Here is a 16939-nt window from a genome sequence, read left to right as displayed (position 1 = left end):
CAAGAATTTTAAATCCCTTCATGTTGTCATTGAATTCTGTGAACCCCCAAGCAGATTCTGGTGTGTCCTGCAACTCCATGGAAAAAGTACAGCCATTGTTAAAAAAAAAAAAAACCTGGAATCAACACGTAGGAGGGTCCACAGGTGTTACAAATACAGTAATTGAAGCAAATGGTGTCTCCACATGCAGATATTTGAATACAAACATTTTTAATTTGTTTCCATACTTGTCTCCTATCTGCCATTTATGAACACTGCCTGCAGTTCAGTCCAGTTTCAAAAAGGCACTGAATTCATGTCATGTGATTGTTGGTTGCAGCTCAGTTAAAAATAGCTTCATAGTTGCACTGTAGAGCACAGACATTTTTATTTTTTTCAGAATCTGGTTGGTTTATGGAGAATTTGTAAATGAGACGTAGAATAAAATGACATTTTACAACTTTAAGCTCAGTTTTGGTGACATTTTCTGAAGGAATGACACAAAGTTAAAAATCTGACAATGCTCCTAATTTCTGGCTCTGATAAATAGTGTTGTTTTATTGTTGTTGTTTTTTTCAAAAGACAACATGCCTTTTTCACCCATCGGAAGGTTTTTGGGTTCAAGCAAAATGGTGGTTTCTCCTTTTTTTTTTTTTGTAAAAGACTACCTATGTGAAGTGCATTAATGTTTTCCACCAGCTAAAAACAACAACATATTTCATCTTTTCAGACTGAAATGATGTATGTGTTAATCTGCTTGTAGAGTCAGAATGTGACATCTGATCACAACTAGTCACTGGAGACTCATATGGAGACTCAGTCTATTGTAAGGTGTGAACTGACACACTTAGAACTGTCCGATGTGATCAGATCACACAAGATGCATGTTGATGTCGGGTGTGAACAGAGGCTGAGAGGTTGACTTATGAACACAGTAGGGCATTTAGCAGCTAAAGAGGTAGATATTCCCCTCAGGAGGTGGTGGAGACCAAAAATGGAGCAAAAATAGGGTAAAAAATAGGCTTAAGTTTAGGATTTGGGCAGAGACACGACTCCACAAGAGCTAGATGTCTAAATAAGCAACTATTTTCTAACAGTTGAACCAAATAAACTTAATAAATGTACAGACAATTCTACAGCCCCCAAGTGGCCAAAAAATACATTTATTGCTCCTTAAACACTAGGGATGTCTGATATTGGCTTTTTTGCCGAAAACCGATATTGTCCAACTCTCAATTTCTGATTCTGATATCAATTGATACTGATACTGCACGCCTGAAATCCGGAACGGTCGTTTACACGCTTCATGACGCAGTTTGATGATGTGATCATTTGCGCGCAGGTAAATGCTGGTGAAATCCAGGCATTATTTTATCGGTTTTCATGATAGGTGAAAAAACGGATAACGATATTGACCGATAATGCATTTTTATGCCGATATTGGGCCGATAATATTGGTGGGCCGATATTATTGGACATCCCTATTAAACACCTAAGTTAGAATGACAGGAGGCCTATTAACGGAAGACTTGCCAAAGAAGAAGTAGTACAGATATAAATAATATAATAAATGTTTCATTTCAGGGTCTTTTGAAAAAAATTTCTTCCCATCTCAAACTTTGCTTCGTCATAGCAGCAAATGTTCCGGTTTTATTAATGATGGCTCAGAAAACCATGACTGTGAGCCAGAGTGTTGATTGTTAATGTTCTCAATTACACCTGAATTTCTCCAGCAGAGAACTGCAAAAACGTCTGCAGTGAAAATGGTCTGTTGTGCATGCTGGCTCGCTGTCAGACTGTTATGACTTACTGGGACATTTGAATAGAACAGACCCATCATTAATGTCATCAGTAACAGCTGCTGTGACAAGTCAAAATGTCTGTGCCGCAAGCTGAAAGTTTATCCTGTCGAAGAGTATTTTCCTCATTTCACAGACTTTCTCCAGAGAATTGGCCGCCTTAAATGTTTGGTGCATGAAGTCAGTGTCTGAGCACAAGACATGTTTAAAATGAAAATTAATGTCTTTAGCCTCATTAAAACGTTCTGTTTTATGCAATATATTACGTTCCTAGTAGAAGTAAATGAACTCCTAATCAAATCTGCTCAGCCTGTTTGGAAACAGACTGAAATAAGAAGATTAATACACTTCTTGACTACACATATCTCCACTCAGTGGCTCAATAATCTAGATTCCAGCCGCATAATTATTACTAAGCAAAGGTCATTAATAATGCAGGATTGACATTTACTTTCAGGTTCTCAGACATTTGCTATAGCGTGTCACTTTTTTCAATTGGCTGACTTATCTGTTCTCCATTGTGTGGTGCACAAAAAGCACCCGCGCCAACTTCTGATAAAGTATTATATTTAGTGAGCAGGGATTTTGATTCAGGACACAGGAATGCATTGCACCCTGAATGTGTGACATATTGCAGGGGAGGCTCAGGGTTTTTGAGCTCCTATTTTTCTCACAAAGCTGTCCTCCTCCTATTGCTCGGGCCTCACTTCATCACAGTTCCCTTGAATATTTCATGCATCTTTAATTTTTATTCTTTTCAAACCACTGTCACTGTTTAGTTGCTAGAATATCTTGAAAATCACGTCCTTGTTCGAAGCTTAATTATCAATTATTCAGTGTTGAGTTTGTGGTAAGACTGACAGAGAAAGGTGGAGTTGTGGCTTTTATGCTGTGAATAATATGAACTTTTGTGTTTTCTATTAGTTCATAATGCATATGTGATGCTGCTGTCACATTAAAAACACCCTTGGTTATGGTTAAAGCTTAAAATTTTAGTTTGCATCCCATTTACGGTAACCTCATTGCACTTGAGCCATGTTGCAAAATTGCTAATTCTGTTTAAAAATACAAATTAACTTCTTCCCTCCTGAGTATTTAAAGTTTGCAGATTGTATTTTAACAGCAGGGACATGGCTGCTCAGTTCAAATGTGTCCCAACCTCATGAATATGAATAAAGCGAGCATGACAGGCCATTTTGTTGTTTTTTTTTAGCAATAATGGATCAAAGCCTTAATTGTAAGCAACAAGACTGCAGTGGGCCATTAACCACAATAAATAATTTCTGAAACTAGTTTAAAGAATTGCGAAAACTTTGACCATTCTGGCGGCTTTTTTTAACGCCCCTCCACAGGCAGTCGTTATCAATTGGGTTTTGTTAAATGAAGGTAATGTAGCCATTACAAAGTGTAACAGCAGCAAATTCTCTGCTCGCATGCAAACCGACACCCTTAATGAAATGGAATTTTTAAACACCAGAGACAATCCTCAGCAGACTAATAACGGCGCCTTCCCCAGAGATGCAGCACACCTAAATTATAGGAAGCAGCCCAGACAGACAGGACACAGAACCGCATGCAAAATGAGCTTATTATCCCTGTTGCTGTCAACGCAGCATGGCCAAGCTGTCAGTGATCACAACAGACATGTTATATACGACAGCGGTATTACAGGCACCGCGCCTGATAAGAGGAATGATCCACAGCAGTGATGAAAACAGACAGGTTAGATGGAGGGGAAAGAGGGGACGGGTGGTGTTGGAGGATGGGGATGATGTGAGGATATCAGCCTGGACAAAGAAAAAGGGAAAGATGCAAGAAAGAGAGAGGAGGAACAACAATGGATGGATGGATGGATGGATGGATGGAGGGTGGTGAGAAAGGAGGAGTAGGTGGATGGATGGAGGGATGGAGGATGGTGAGGGCGCTGGCTATTATCCTGCATCGATTTACTCCAGTCAGGGATGGCTGGACGCGTAATGAAGTGTGGGATCTGGGGGTTGCCGCATGCGCTTGTCTGCACCTTATAGCTTTATGGATGTGTTGTGGGCTGATGTGTCACCTGTGTGCGTTACGTGCAGACAGCGAAGGTCTGATCTGATGTGGTCAAACACAGATTTAGGCCTTTGATTCGAGGTTGATTGTCTGAGCGAGTCGCTGATGAGGAACATCTCTATCTTTGGAAATGATAAAGACAGACACAGAGCCATGGCAGTAAGTTGAAGACAATAATTTGACATCGAAAGATTTTGAACGATATGCATTAAACAGCCTTTCAAAGTCAGGTTCAACATTACAAGAAATTCCTGAACATATAATTCTGACCATGAGTCGATTTTAAGCATTTATAATCAGTGAAACGGCTTCTATATTTGTGACATTGCAGTAGTGTGAGTAAATATTTCCAGAGCTAATCAACAAGCTGATCCGTAGTTATTTAGCCCTTTAAGACCTACCATTGTGCAAGTCTGCGAGGACATACTCTTTCATTTTTACATACTGTAGTATTGTAGTGCAGTATTTCAATGTAACCCTTATATCCTAAATTTTATTATGTATTGACTTATATATTAAGTACTGCAATAAATTGCTTGAAAGTTCAATAAACCTAAAAAAAAATGAAAACATTTTTTTTCCACATATATTTCAGAATACAGATATTGCATAGATGTAACCCTCAAATTTGTAAAAAAGTTTCACAATATCTCGTGATCTGGTTTATAAAGATTTTTGTTGTGGGCTTTGTTGTGTATTTTTACAAACCCATCACTTCAACAAAAAAGTGCTCTGAGATGTGGTGAATGTGTGAAATGTTAGTGTAACTCCCCAGATTTTATATGCAAAAAGAATGATCTATCTTATCTGGTTTCAAATCTACCACAAGTCAAAAATGAATATGCAATCGTAGCTTCAGGGCTACACTGGTCTCTATACGATTAACTGGCAACATTTTGATGATAAATTCATTTTTAAAGTCATGTTTTAAGCCACAAATTCATGCTTTTCTTTGCACAATGTCCTCTTTTGGTGCAAAAATTCACCATGTCCACTGCAGATGACTAAATATAAAGAAACACCACCTATCCTCATAAGGTTTTCTACGTCGAGTGCAGGTTTAAAGGAATACAAACAAAGGAGATGTTGGTAGTTCACAACAGGAATTGCATCAGGTAAATTAAGAGGTGGCAGAGGGGGAATCGACATGAAGAAAGAGTCGTACTTCTCTGTCTGTTTGCTTTCACATCCCTGACATTGTCTCTCTTCCTGCGTCCCTTTTTTTCCTCCCTGATTTCCCTCCCCCGAAGCCCCACACTTCTCCTCCCGGTCTAATCCGCTGCTCGACATGCTCCTTCTTTGTTCTGCGACCCTGACAAGTTGTCTCGTTCCCCGTGCTCCGAGGACAGCCCCGGTGTGCTCGGGATAATGGAATGCAATGCTGGAGTGATAAACCCCCGAGGATGCTGGGAGAAAACACAGGAGTGTGTCAACCCCGGGTGATAACACTCTATTCTCTGGTGTCTCTCGGAGAAGCAGGGATTATGGTTTTACAGGCAGGCTTTGCCGATTTGCAGCTCCTTTCTGCAGGGCTGGGATGTTTACACTGGAAGGTATCATGGGTGTCACAGGGCACCAGAGGAATATTCTCACATCTGTCTCGCACAAAGGTCTTCATTAGCTTTGAGCTTTGCTTCACATTGTGCAATCATATCGTAGCGGACAGGTAATTTAAAGTCACTGTATCAACACTTACTACGCTCCAAGAATGTTCTAATTCCTGGAGAAATGCCATCTTTTCCCAAGGACAGTTTGTTTTGTCCAGTTTCTCTAAAGTGTCAAAAGTTAGAATCACTATAATCGGTTAATGCTACACATCAGCTGGATTTTGCTTCAGTAATGTCGGTGATATGACATTTGAAGTCTGGTGTTTTTCCTCTTGTCAACAAATCCCACTAAAAGACCAGCCATTATAAGTAGCCACAGCCTGATGTCACTGGGCCATCTGTGCCACGGAGCTCCATAGTCACACAAAAAACTATTTAAAACACATCAGTGAGCCACATCATTGCACTGGGTGACATGTTTCTTCATTATGACGAACACGGGCACCATAGCTTATTTAGCTCATGTCGTTTATACACCATCCTGCTGCTGTAAGGATTTATTGAGCACCAAATGTGTATTAATCCACACCTGAAAGTAGTCCCTAATAAATTTTGTTTTTGCTCCTGTTTCGGTAATATTTCCCCAAAACTGCAGTGTCCAGCTGTTTGGGGAAATTATTGAGCTACTTCTTTGACAAAACAGAAAATATATTCATTTAGTGACAAAAGCTAGAATGTATAATACCACCCATGTCCTTTAACCTCCTTAAACAGCAAGAGGTTTCTGGGCATTTTTTTGCTAGTGTCGCATTTTTGCTTACTTTTTTATTAAAATATATAAAGTCCTGCAGCTCTATAGAAATGGCACCACCATGTCAATGAAGTAGTTTTTTTTTCTTTTTTGATTACATTTTTTAACCAATTTTTTTTAAACCTGAAATCAGCACGTACAATATTTTTTGCCCACAGGTGTCACCAGTTCTGGAAAGAAATTATGGCTCTACATAGGACAGATATTTTACTACTTTTGCTTTGTGTAAACACTGCCTGCAGTTCAGCTGAAAAGTCCTTGAATTTTTGTAATTGTTGGTCACAGCTGAGTCACTAACGGTTTCACAGTTGTGCCAAAGAGCTCAGAATTTTTAGATTATTAACAAAATCTGATTAGTGCAGGCAATTAAATTTTGAGAAACATTTAAACGAGGCCTGTATGTTAAAGTAGATTTGATGGAACACAACTTACAGCTCAGATTTGGTTAAGTTACAGAATTAAACTGCTCATCTGTGATGAACATGGACCACTAGAAAGCTGAAAATCCAGTTTCTACCTCTGATAAATGGTGTCATTTTAAATATTTTCATAAAGAGAACATGCCTTTCAAAACTGCTGGTAGGTCTTTCGAAATATATGCATTAATATAAAGGTGAACATTATTCGTAGAAGTGGGACCAAATTCTAGCCTCCTTCATGAAAGTCTGATGTGCTATGTGGCATAGAATGTAAATTGAGAGGTGTGGATTCATTCAATCTGGGACACTGGGCAGGTAAAATGCATTTTTATTAGATTGTTGTCATTGTTTAGAATTATTGAGCAGCTGCAGTGTATAGAATTACAATGATGCTAGGTTTAAATCACGAATATCTACATGGGAACCTGCTTCACATGGGATTTGGAGTCAGTGAATGCACCAGTCAAACCTTGAATTCAGTTAGAAATATGAAATTAGAGTGTATGCAAATGCTGAAGTTACTTGAACTTCCCTGTACTTTTGATATTTTTGATACTTTCAGTCTAGCTAGGGCTTTTCAGTTGTTTTAACCCTTTTAAAACTGTTGTAAATTTCAGGTATTAAACGTCTAATGTTGAAATACAACAGTTCAATATTTTCTCGGCCTCTTTGCCTGGCCTCTGGGCAGCTTGTCTGCCTCTGTGCTGATGACTTTGACAGTAATTATTAGTGAAGAGTCGAGCAATTTAAATACTCTCCAAACACCGCTTCTGATTAGTTCACATTTCAAACCCTGCTGAGAGAACACTGAGAGTCTTTGCTGTAGCCGCCGCTCTAGTCCGCTCGACCTCTCCATTATTAGACATAAAACAGGATTCAGAGGATTCACAAGATGTCCACGCTTTGAGTTGGGGTTTTTTGTCGCAGTGAGATGACGAGGACGCAAGGAATCAATAAAAACAGATTGGTAGGCCTGGTTTGTTGCTGTGAAACAGTTACCAGAGTTGGATTCTCTTGGTAAAGTTCAGCTGAAGAAACTTGGCCATTTCTAGCAAACGAACTGTCTCATGCTATTACACCGTTGTCCACCTGCTCTTGACCCCAATCTCCCACATATCCTCACAGACGGGGGAGGTGGACGCCTTCCCTGTCCCCAATCTAACCCACCGCACAACACTCTGACTTAACCTCAGCCCATCTGACAATTGAACACTCTTCAATCTGACCTTGACCACAAAGAAAAGGGGAAAATAAGTGGGGGAGGGAGCCTCATAAGAAAACCTCCGCCCTAAAAATAGAAAAGGTGGCAATTAAGTGCCAATCTAATCATCCCTCTGGTAAACGAGCCCTGAAGATTCCGCCCTCATATCCCAGAGGCTTTTTTTTCTTCCTCATCATCGCTGGCTATCGGCTTAATTACGCCCCCACCATCCCCAGATAAGAGAGTGATAGCCTTATCGCCACGGCTCATTTCCAAATCCATGAAATTAATAAAGTCTACCTCCCGTCTCAGTTCTCGGGCCAAACTTATATTAGCTGTCACGTACGAGAACACAGTGAAGTAGTACTTCTTTGCCTGTTCATACAGTTGGCAAAGAAATGCTACAGGAAATCATCCTCCAGGAGATTAAAGGCATCGAGGGGAAGAGCGTCTTTGTGTTTTAGGCAAATGATATCTGGGCTGTAGTTTTTCCGCCTGATGAGGGTTACGTCTGTGTGTTAGTTTTATGATCCCTGTGGCCTCATTTATCATCCGCGTAGTAGCTGAATTGTCCATTTGGTTTAGTTAACTACTCAATTCTCCTTAATCTCTACCTTGGGAAAACTGCTAATTACACAGTTTTGCTTCCAAGTGGACTTCGCAAACATTACTTGTATGAAATATCAATTAGTAGGACCATGTAGTAAAACACTCACTGCCTGTAGACAGTCCCAGCTTGTTATAACTGATAGTTCCTTTATCTGCAGATCATCAATAAACCTCTAATCAAATATAAAGTGGAGCTCGAGCTGCTTTCCAGTCGGATCCACCTCGAGTCTATGAACTTCTGCGACTCTTCGTGTTGGCTGCTGTAATCAGCGGGGAGACAGCTGGCTTCACCACGCTGTTCCACCTGCCCGCTCCCCTGAGTAAAGGGCTGTGCTTCACCGACCAAATCCACTCCAAGTCTCTCTCCGAGGCACACTCCAGCATGACTGGCAGGGGTCTCACACATCGATTTCAGGGAGAAGGGGAAGGCTGGGCGGACCCGTCACTGGTGCCGACGCTGGCAATGGAATGAGACGGGCTCCCACTAGGTTTGGGCCTGTCATTTATTTCTAAACGACGGCAGATGGTGGGTTTGGCGCTTGCACCATCCTCTCAATCTCCCAAGGTGCACTTCTGTGATGGATGTGGCGAATGGGAGCGCTGCAGAGAAGGCTGAGGCACATCTGCGCGGGCCGATAACGGGGGGCAAAGTATGTCTGGGCTTTCTAGCCGTCAACTTGCTTTCACATATTACTCATTCGTACACAGACATCTGGAGGACTCACATCTTTCTGAGTTTATTTGCCTCTTACTTTCATAGCTTTGCTTTTCAGTGCTCTTATCAGCAGGGCACCTTTCTGTTTACTGTGCAGGTGGACTTTGAAGTTTGACATTGTTACCTAGCTGGAAAAACCTATACAAACTCTATTTCTACTGGAAAAATGATTGCTGCTATGATACTCAATGATCACAGAATTATTTCAACTTGAGGACTTAAGGTTATGTGCAAAGTTTTTACTGAACGGGCCGATAACTTTTTAAACATAAGGGTATTGTATGTTGGAATATAACCTTTCTTTATTTGCTTTCTTTCCTTTCGTTAATCTCCAAAGGGCTCAGTCTTAAAGCGTGTCTTTAGAGTCCCTCATAGCAATGTGTATCCCTGCTTGGACAAAGTCAAGACATTCAAGGTGAATGAACAACTGTTTCTCTCTATGGACATAGAAAGCAAGAAAATACTCAGGTTAAAGCTTTTTCTATGAACTTTTTCCAAAATTCAACAATAATAAGGATCATGTTAGCAGCAAGTCCGGAAAGAATACATCCTTAACCTGCAGTAAGAAAAGATGAAAAACAACAATCAATGAGTTCACTTAATTTGTCCCCAGTGGGGCATTTGGTTTATGCAGCAGTGGGTTGTGTATAGATTTAGCACACATGAAACACAGAGCAGTTAAATACAACCCACAAACACGACACTAAACCATATATACACCGTGAAAATACCAGTTAAAACGTTCTGCAAACAGCTGCCTTCCCCCCTAAGACTTTCGATGCGAGATGACACAATAAATTAAGAAATTAATGTACAGCTCACTCTGGATTATTGCAAACTTACCAACTTATCAAGACACTACAAACTTGCAAGCAGTTAAACAAGCTCCACTTATAAATGACTGAATAGATAGATTTCTACTTCAATTCATTATCAGTGAAAATCAGTAATGTTTAAGCCTATTCTTGCTTTGCTAATTTTGCTATGTGTCATAAATAGTCCAGTGTTTTTACCCCTGATTGTCATCTGCTTAAAGAGTTAGAAATATTATTAGATTTAAATGGTAATTGTGTACTTGCTGGGGAAATTTTGTCTGCACAAACACCTCAGCGAGCTAGAAAATTTATAAATATATCATCCATATTCATTCATTCAACCTCTATTTAAGCCCAATACATTGAGGTATGGAGGCCTCATTCACAATACAGTTGAGTTAGGAAATAAACGATGTAGGCATGCAAATAATAAACTTTGATAGCAAAAACAACTAGAAAAGCACTCGAAGAGCATAGTACTCCACCAAGGCTGCCTCAGTCGTCGTATAATTTCTGACGAATAAGTCCCAATAAGTCCGCAACGGTGGATTTGTAGTAGGATCGCACTCATGTGATCATCAGCAGGCAGCTCATTTGTTGTCATAGTTACAGTGACGCCGTGCTGTTACCTCACAATGATACAGAAATCTTTAACAAATCCGTGGATCCAGACTATAAGCCACATCACTACCAAAATCTAATCACTTGGTCCTTGTGACATTTCTGACCTTCCCTGAAAATTTCATCCAAATTCATTATTCCATTTTCGAGTAATATTGCGAATAGACAGACAGACAAACATACGCTGATTGTCACATAACTCCGCCGTAATAAACTACTAAAAGGTGAAGTTATTAAAACAGTTAAACATTAATTAGAGCATTTAAGATTTAAAAACAAATGAGTCAACTAAAAAGCTAAAGCAGCTAGAAGTAAACTAAGATTAAATCAAAAACATGAATTGTTTAAAGGATAAAAATGATAAAAACAAGCTTTAGATTTTACTGCAAGTTATGTCAGGTTGCAGCTGCACAGTGAGTAAAACTGGATTTTCGAAACTCGGTACAAACGGGGTGGTAAATCCAGTCATTATGTTTGGTACAATGTATAGATATATGATGTAACCTCATTACATGTCACTACATTTAATAACTCATACTAGTGTGGTGTGATTAGTAGAGCAAACTGCAACTAATAATTGTTTTCATTCATAATTTATGTTGCCAGTTAGGCTCTGAATTCAGTTGTTAGTCATGAAAAAATAGTGAAAACGAATATTAGTGTTTCCTAGTGATTCATTTTGTCCAAATATTTACAAAGAAAAGCTGCATGATGTGTAGACAGCAGCTTAAACCAGAAAACATTTTACATTTTGGCTTGAAATATGGCATAAATGATTGATCAATTATCACAGCAACTGTTTATTCATTCCTTCTGGATCAGTAACAGCACCTCAGCAGCACATTTTGTCCACCTCTGTTTTTTTTTTTTTTTTTGTTTTTTTTTTAAAGATCCCCTAAACCCAGCCTTTATTGAGGCCGTTTACAAACACACGCCCTCTGCCCACGCACCGTCTGACACGGTGGATCCAAAGACACATTAAAGTGAGCAATCACCGCCTAACAACACCCTTGCAAAGGTCACGTCAGCTTCATCATCCTAATCATTGAAAGCCATCACTTTCCATGATTTAGGGTTGCAGTAAAAGCATCACAACCCGCCCAACTACATCCCTGGTCATAAACGTAGCCATGGCAACAGGGACATTGCTCTGCCCTCCACCGATGCATCTTTGGGATTCTCTGCGCGTCGCTGTAGGGTGACAAGTCATGCGTAAAGAGTCGATTTAGCTGCGGCATTGGGGAGGCTCGCACATTAGCAGAAAGGAAATAGGAGCCAGCAAATACTTAGTGGGTGATTGGCTCCGCAATAACAGAACAGCCCCTTTGGCAGCTCGTCAAGCGCTGCTATACGGATGCCATTACAAACAGGGGGCCATTAGCAGGCACCAAGGCTTTGTGAGGCATGTCAATGCTTCACGCCCTCGGAGCTGTTTTAAGATGTGTACGATCAGCTGTGGGCTGCTCATCCTGGGTGTTTGCCTTTTTTTTTTAGCCCTTAGACAAAAAGAAACTGCATTTTCATCAACGAATCAAGCGGCGTTGGCATTTAGGAAACATCAGCTTGCGTCCAAGGGTGAAACAAAATCCACCACTTAAATAAAATTTCATGTAACAACATAAAGCATGTCGTGCAGATTCCCTCCACAGGCTCCAAGTTACATCAGTCCCCTTTGCAAAATGAAGCAATTTGGGTCGAAACATGGCACACTGTCTGTACACAACTGCCTAAGAGGATCAGACCCAGATCTGAGGCAGAAACAAACCTTTACATGGACCACAATACCAATACTGCTTTTCAGGTTTCATATAGAAACACACAATGTGTTTTAATATCACCTAATGGCAGCTATTTTGTGCACATTTTTGCCACAAGATTTTAAACAGATCCTGAAAGCTACCCTTTGCTGTAGGCAGGACAAGAGCCGCATAATAATGACTTCCTCAGTGTAGGAAAATGTGCTTTGTGGTTTTTATACCTCATGCAGTGTTGAGGAGCAGTACATGCCGTATGTAAAGTAACCACAAGCTCCATTAATATGCAGTTAAAGGCTGAGTTAACCAGTGGTTGGGTGAGTGTTTTATCACCGCAGGCTACACCGATGTTTCCTCCAGATTTCTTTGTATTGTTTGGTGAAAAGACTTGTCGAATCCCACATAGATGTTATAATTTTAAAACTCCACACTGACACTCAGACAAAGAAAGCACAGAAACAGCAGATTCGACCCTGTGGTCACATTAGCGATAACATTTTTTATATTCCTCTATTTTTTTTATCGCCTCTAGCATATTTGTATTTTATTAAAATTGACAGAATTGCTCTTGATAACTGAAATAATTAGCAGCTGGTATTCACAGATAGTGTAACTGTGAATGAAATAGCTAATTAGCCAATTAGCAAGCTGCTAAAGTCAAGGCATGTTCTCAGAATACCTGAGATATTTTTGGTCTGTACAGTAAAAACAGGAGCTGAAGGTAAATTTAACTCTGACAGAATAATAAATAAGGAGAAAAGTAGCAGTAAAAGCACATTTCTCTTCTGCTGCTCAACTGTGATTGGTTTGTGCTTCACTGCATTGCCAAAATGAGACAGAAAAAAATGGTTTCTCTGCCTCAGTTTGTATCTTCATGCACACTATATTCTACATGCTCAACACGTACCTTGTTGAAACAAATGTCCCCTGGTGATTTTCCGTCTTTGAAAAAAATGCCAGATGTATGGGCAGATCATGAGACAAGAGTCCTTAAAGGCCCCCAAAGCTTCCAGCCAAAGCAGGAATACACAAAATCCAATCAGGCAAGATACACAAACATATTCTCTGGAGCTGGAGCATCAACCGGTCAGTTGGTCGGTCAGTATGCTCTGATCAAACCAAATTCTCATTGGTCAAACAATCACTGGAGTAAAGTGCTATATCAATAGTACAGAGGATTCAAACAATATTTCTGTGGCAGAGGTATATTTTCACAACTTTGAACGAGACTGCCAGGTCTAACCTAATGCTAACTGAATATTTGCTCGGAGATGGCTCCAAACTGACCACCTGGCACCATGTCGAGGAAGTTTTCAATGCGGCTACAGTTTGCTCAAGTGTAAACTTTGGTCACAGCTGTTTGCATATCACAGCTTAGCAACCAACTTGGCTAATCATTTAAAAACAATAAGTTAATGTATCTCAAAGTCAGCTTTATTGTGAGTTCTTCAACATGAACACTACTGTTCAAAAATTTGGGCTCACTTAGAAATGTCCTTATTTTTGAAAGAAAAACATTTTTTTCAATGAAGATAACATCAAATTAAACAGAAATACAGTCTAGACAGTGTTAATGTGGTAAATGACTATTCTAGCTGGAAACGGCTGATTTTTAATGGAATATCTACATAGTGGTACAGAGGAACATTTCCAGCAACCATCACTCCTGTGTTCTAATGCTACATTGTGTTAGCTAATGGTGTTAAAAGGCTAATTGATGATTAAAAAAACCCTTGTGCAGTTATGTTAACACATGAATAAAAGTATGAGTTTTCATGGAAAATATGAAATTGTCTGGGTGACCCCAAACGTTTGAATGGTAGTATACGTGACATACCAAGGATTGAAATTACTTTACTCTCTCTTTGTGCAACAGTAGATAGTAAATCGACACTGTACAAAACAGGTTCTGAGATTTTTTTTTTAAAGTAATAATGATAATATGAATTTAGAAATATAATATAAAAAAATTTAAAGTAAAAAATTAAAAAAATTAATTAAAAAAGATTTCAAGAAGCAAAAACTAAGTCATTTAAGAACTAAAAAAAAAAATCAGGTAAACTAAGAACAAAGGGAGCCAAACTAGAACTAAACTAACAAAAGCAGAACTGAGTGAAATATAAACATGACCATGAGATAAAGTGGCAGATGTAGCGCAGAATATTCATTCTGCATTCATTCCTTCAAATGTTCTTGTGCAGGGATCATCAGGTGACATTGTTGTATTTTCAGAAATTGCATAAATATGGTCAAAACCAAGTCTGTTTTCATTTAATTCTAAAATATGCTGACTAAAATGATCTAACATGCTGTAAATACTCGCTTTTTATGTTTAGTTGTGATTCATTAAGGCTAGTTATGCTAGTAGGCAGAGAGCACTGTGGTTGATATAGTTAATTTATTTTGTCTCATTGACTTCAGCACGAATATTTTCTATATTAATGCTCTGAACTACAAATACTGCTGGGTTTGGAAGGCATGTTCATTTACAAAATTAATAATACACAAATTACACCATTTACCAGAGGCAGACACTATAAACAGAAGGAATAGTTTAACTTTCAATGGTCCTTAAAAAATAATTTGTGTCATTCTATCAAGAAAATTCAGCAAACGATAGCTTCAAATTGTGATTTTTCCTCTGAATCACTTTTTTCCACGTCTCATCTAAACTTGCTAAATAAACCATTTGTTGTAACTAGATTCTGTATAAAACAACCAAGGAGCCATTAGTTACATGACAAACATCCAGAGAGTTTTAATCTGAACTGGGTTGAACTGCAGGCAGTGTTTACACAGAGCAGAGAGAATACAAATATGGAAGCAAACAACAATCTAAATAGTAAAATTTCTTTATGTTAACAGATGTTGAAACTGTGTTGTACATATTGATTCCTGTAATTTTTGTTGGGACATCCCTACTTCTGGCCTTTGATGGTTTGCCAGTTTACCCACAAGAGTAAAGAAAAGAAGATCAGTACAAAAGATTAACAAGTGTGTTTGAAAATATTTGGTTCTTTGTGCAGGGTAGAAATTAACTCAGAATCCCAAAGGTGCGAAACTGCCAAAAAACATCCAAACACTGAGCTTAAAAGATTACAGATTTTAGTTTTTTCCCATTTGGATTGTGTGTGTCAGTCTGATTGGCTTTTTCTCCGTAGCAACAGCAGCCAAGGCTCATGAGTGTTGCAGTATTTCGAACCATCCAGCATGCCAAAACATGATTTCTCAGAAACAAAGTGCTGAAAAGAAATGTCCACAGGTTAAAGCTATATGACACTTATATTAATCTGAAGACTTCTGAGTGTCTGATTTGTTTTTGAAGACATAGTGGGTGGAAAACATCCTCGAAAATGCCTCCTCCTCCAGAAATGTAGCTCTAGCAAAGCACAGGTTCAGGCTGCAAAACCTCGTGGGGTTACTCTTGCTGCATGCCTTCACGGTAGAGTACCACGATTAGAATGAAAGCAATCCGTCAAATAGTGTTTGTTATGTAAAATTAGCTGCCTGTCCTGCCCGGGTTGGTTGTACACACTTCAATAGTCTCCTCTACCACCCATGAGACGGTTGCACAAACAGCCTCCGAGGTTTGTTTATTTTATTTTAAATTTTTTTTTCTTTCCACCACGTTCACAGTCCCGCAGGCTGCCTCACTGACTGGCGTCTCATTAGGAGAGCAGAGCGCCGTAGCTCGTGTGGTCGCCGCCAGACAGGCTACGCCACGGGCTGCATGCTAATTGCGGAGGCGTAACCAGCGTGAGACGACCTTGTGTGGCATAAGAGGGAAGGAGGCAGAGAAGTGGGGTTTTTTTGTTAGACGTCTGGTGGGCAGGGGGCTTCTCCTCCGCAAAACCGCCATCGTCCTGACCTTGGGCTGCAAAGTCAGCCAAGTCCGACCATACGCTGGAGTAAGATCATGAAGAGAAGGCCTCATTAAAGAAATATGAAGCGGCGCGGCATGTAATCAAGGTAGTAAATGCTTTACTTATCACGTTGTGTTATATAACAGCTTGTAATGAGCAACACATCTCGAAGTGACATTATTCTGACATTAATTTGCCCCTTATCATAACTTTGCTACTATTTCAAAGTGCCCGACTCGTACCTTCTAATCGACAACTCATTAGGTTCAAGGCGTCGAGTTAAAGTGACATTCAAAAAATGCATTCTGACAGTTAGCAACATTTTAGCACATATGGGTGTCAAACTCATTTTAGTTCAGGGGCCACATTCAGCCCAATTTGATCTCAAGTGGGCCAGAACAGTAAAATCACAGCATGACAGCCTATAAATAACCACAACTCCAAATACTTCCCGCTGTTTTAGTGCAAAAAATACATTCTGAAAATGTTCACATTTAAGGAATTATCTTTTTACAAAACATCATGAACAATAACTTATTTTTTTGAAGAAAAATAAATGGAAAAGCACAAAACATTTAGTCACAGTTATCTGGAACTGAATGATATAGTATTTTACTTTACTTTATGATCAAGACAACAAAAGACAAAAAACAATAAAAGCAAGACAAAATATTACAAAAATGAGACACAAAATGACAAAAGCAAGAAACAAAATAACAAAAAATTAGATAAACAACATGAAACAAAACAAAAA

The 16939-nt window shown here is 39.3% G+C and overlaps 2 long non-coding RNA genes across 4 annotated transcripts in view; one reads left to right on the top strand and one right to left on the bottom strand.

The window, feature by feature from the left end:
- The window catches only part of LOC118470015 (uncharacterized), a 29554-nt gene extending 15915 nt beyond the window's left edge, over positions 1–13639 (bottom strand). For 2 of the 3 annotated variants that reach the window (XR_008600261.1, XR_008600263.1), the window contains exon 1: positions 13230–13639. This is a non-coding gene — a long non-coding RNA (uncharacterized LOC118470015). The remainder of the gene's footprint in view (positions 1–13229) is intronic. The other variant, XR_008600262.1, reaches the window with a different exon arrangement.
- LOC118470016 (uncharacterized) overlaps positions 1–16939 on the top strand; it is a 74150-nt gene that overhangs the window by 40060 nt on the left and 17151 nt on the right. The gene's annotated exons all lie outside the window — the stretch shown is intronic.

This window comes from Amphiprion ocellaris, chromosome 21 (genome assembly GCF_022539595.1).
Source record: "Amphiprion ocellaris isolate individual 3 ecotype Okinawa chromosome 21, ASM2253959v1, whole genome shotgun sequence".
NCBI classification, from domain to species: domain Eukaryota; kingdom Metazoa; phylum Chordata; class Actinopteri; family Pomacentridae; genus Amphiprion; species Amphiprion ocellaris.
The sequence above is the reverse complement of the archived record's forward strand: the minus strand, read 5'-3'. Positions and strand labels throughout refer to the sequence as shown.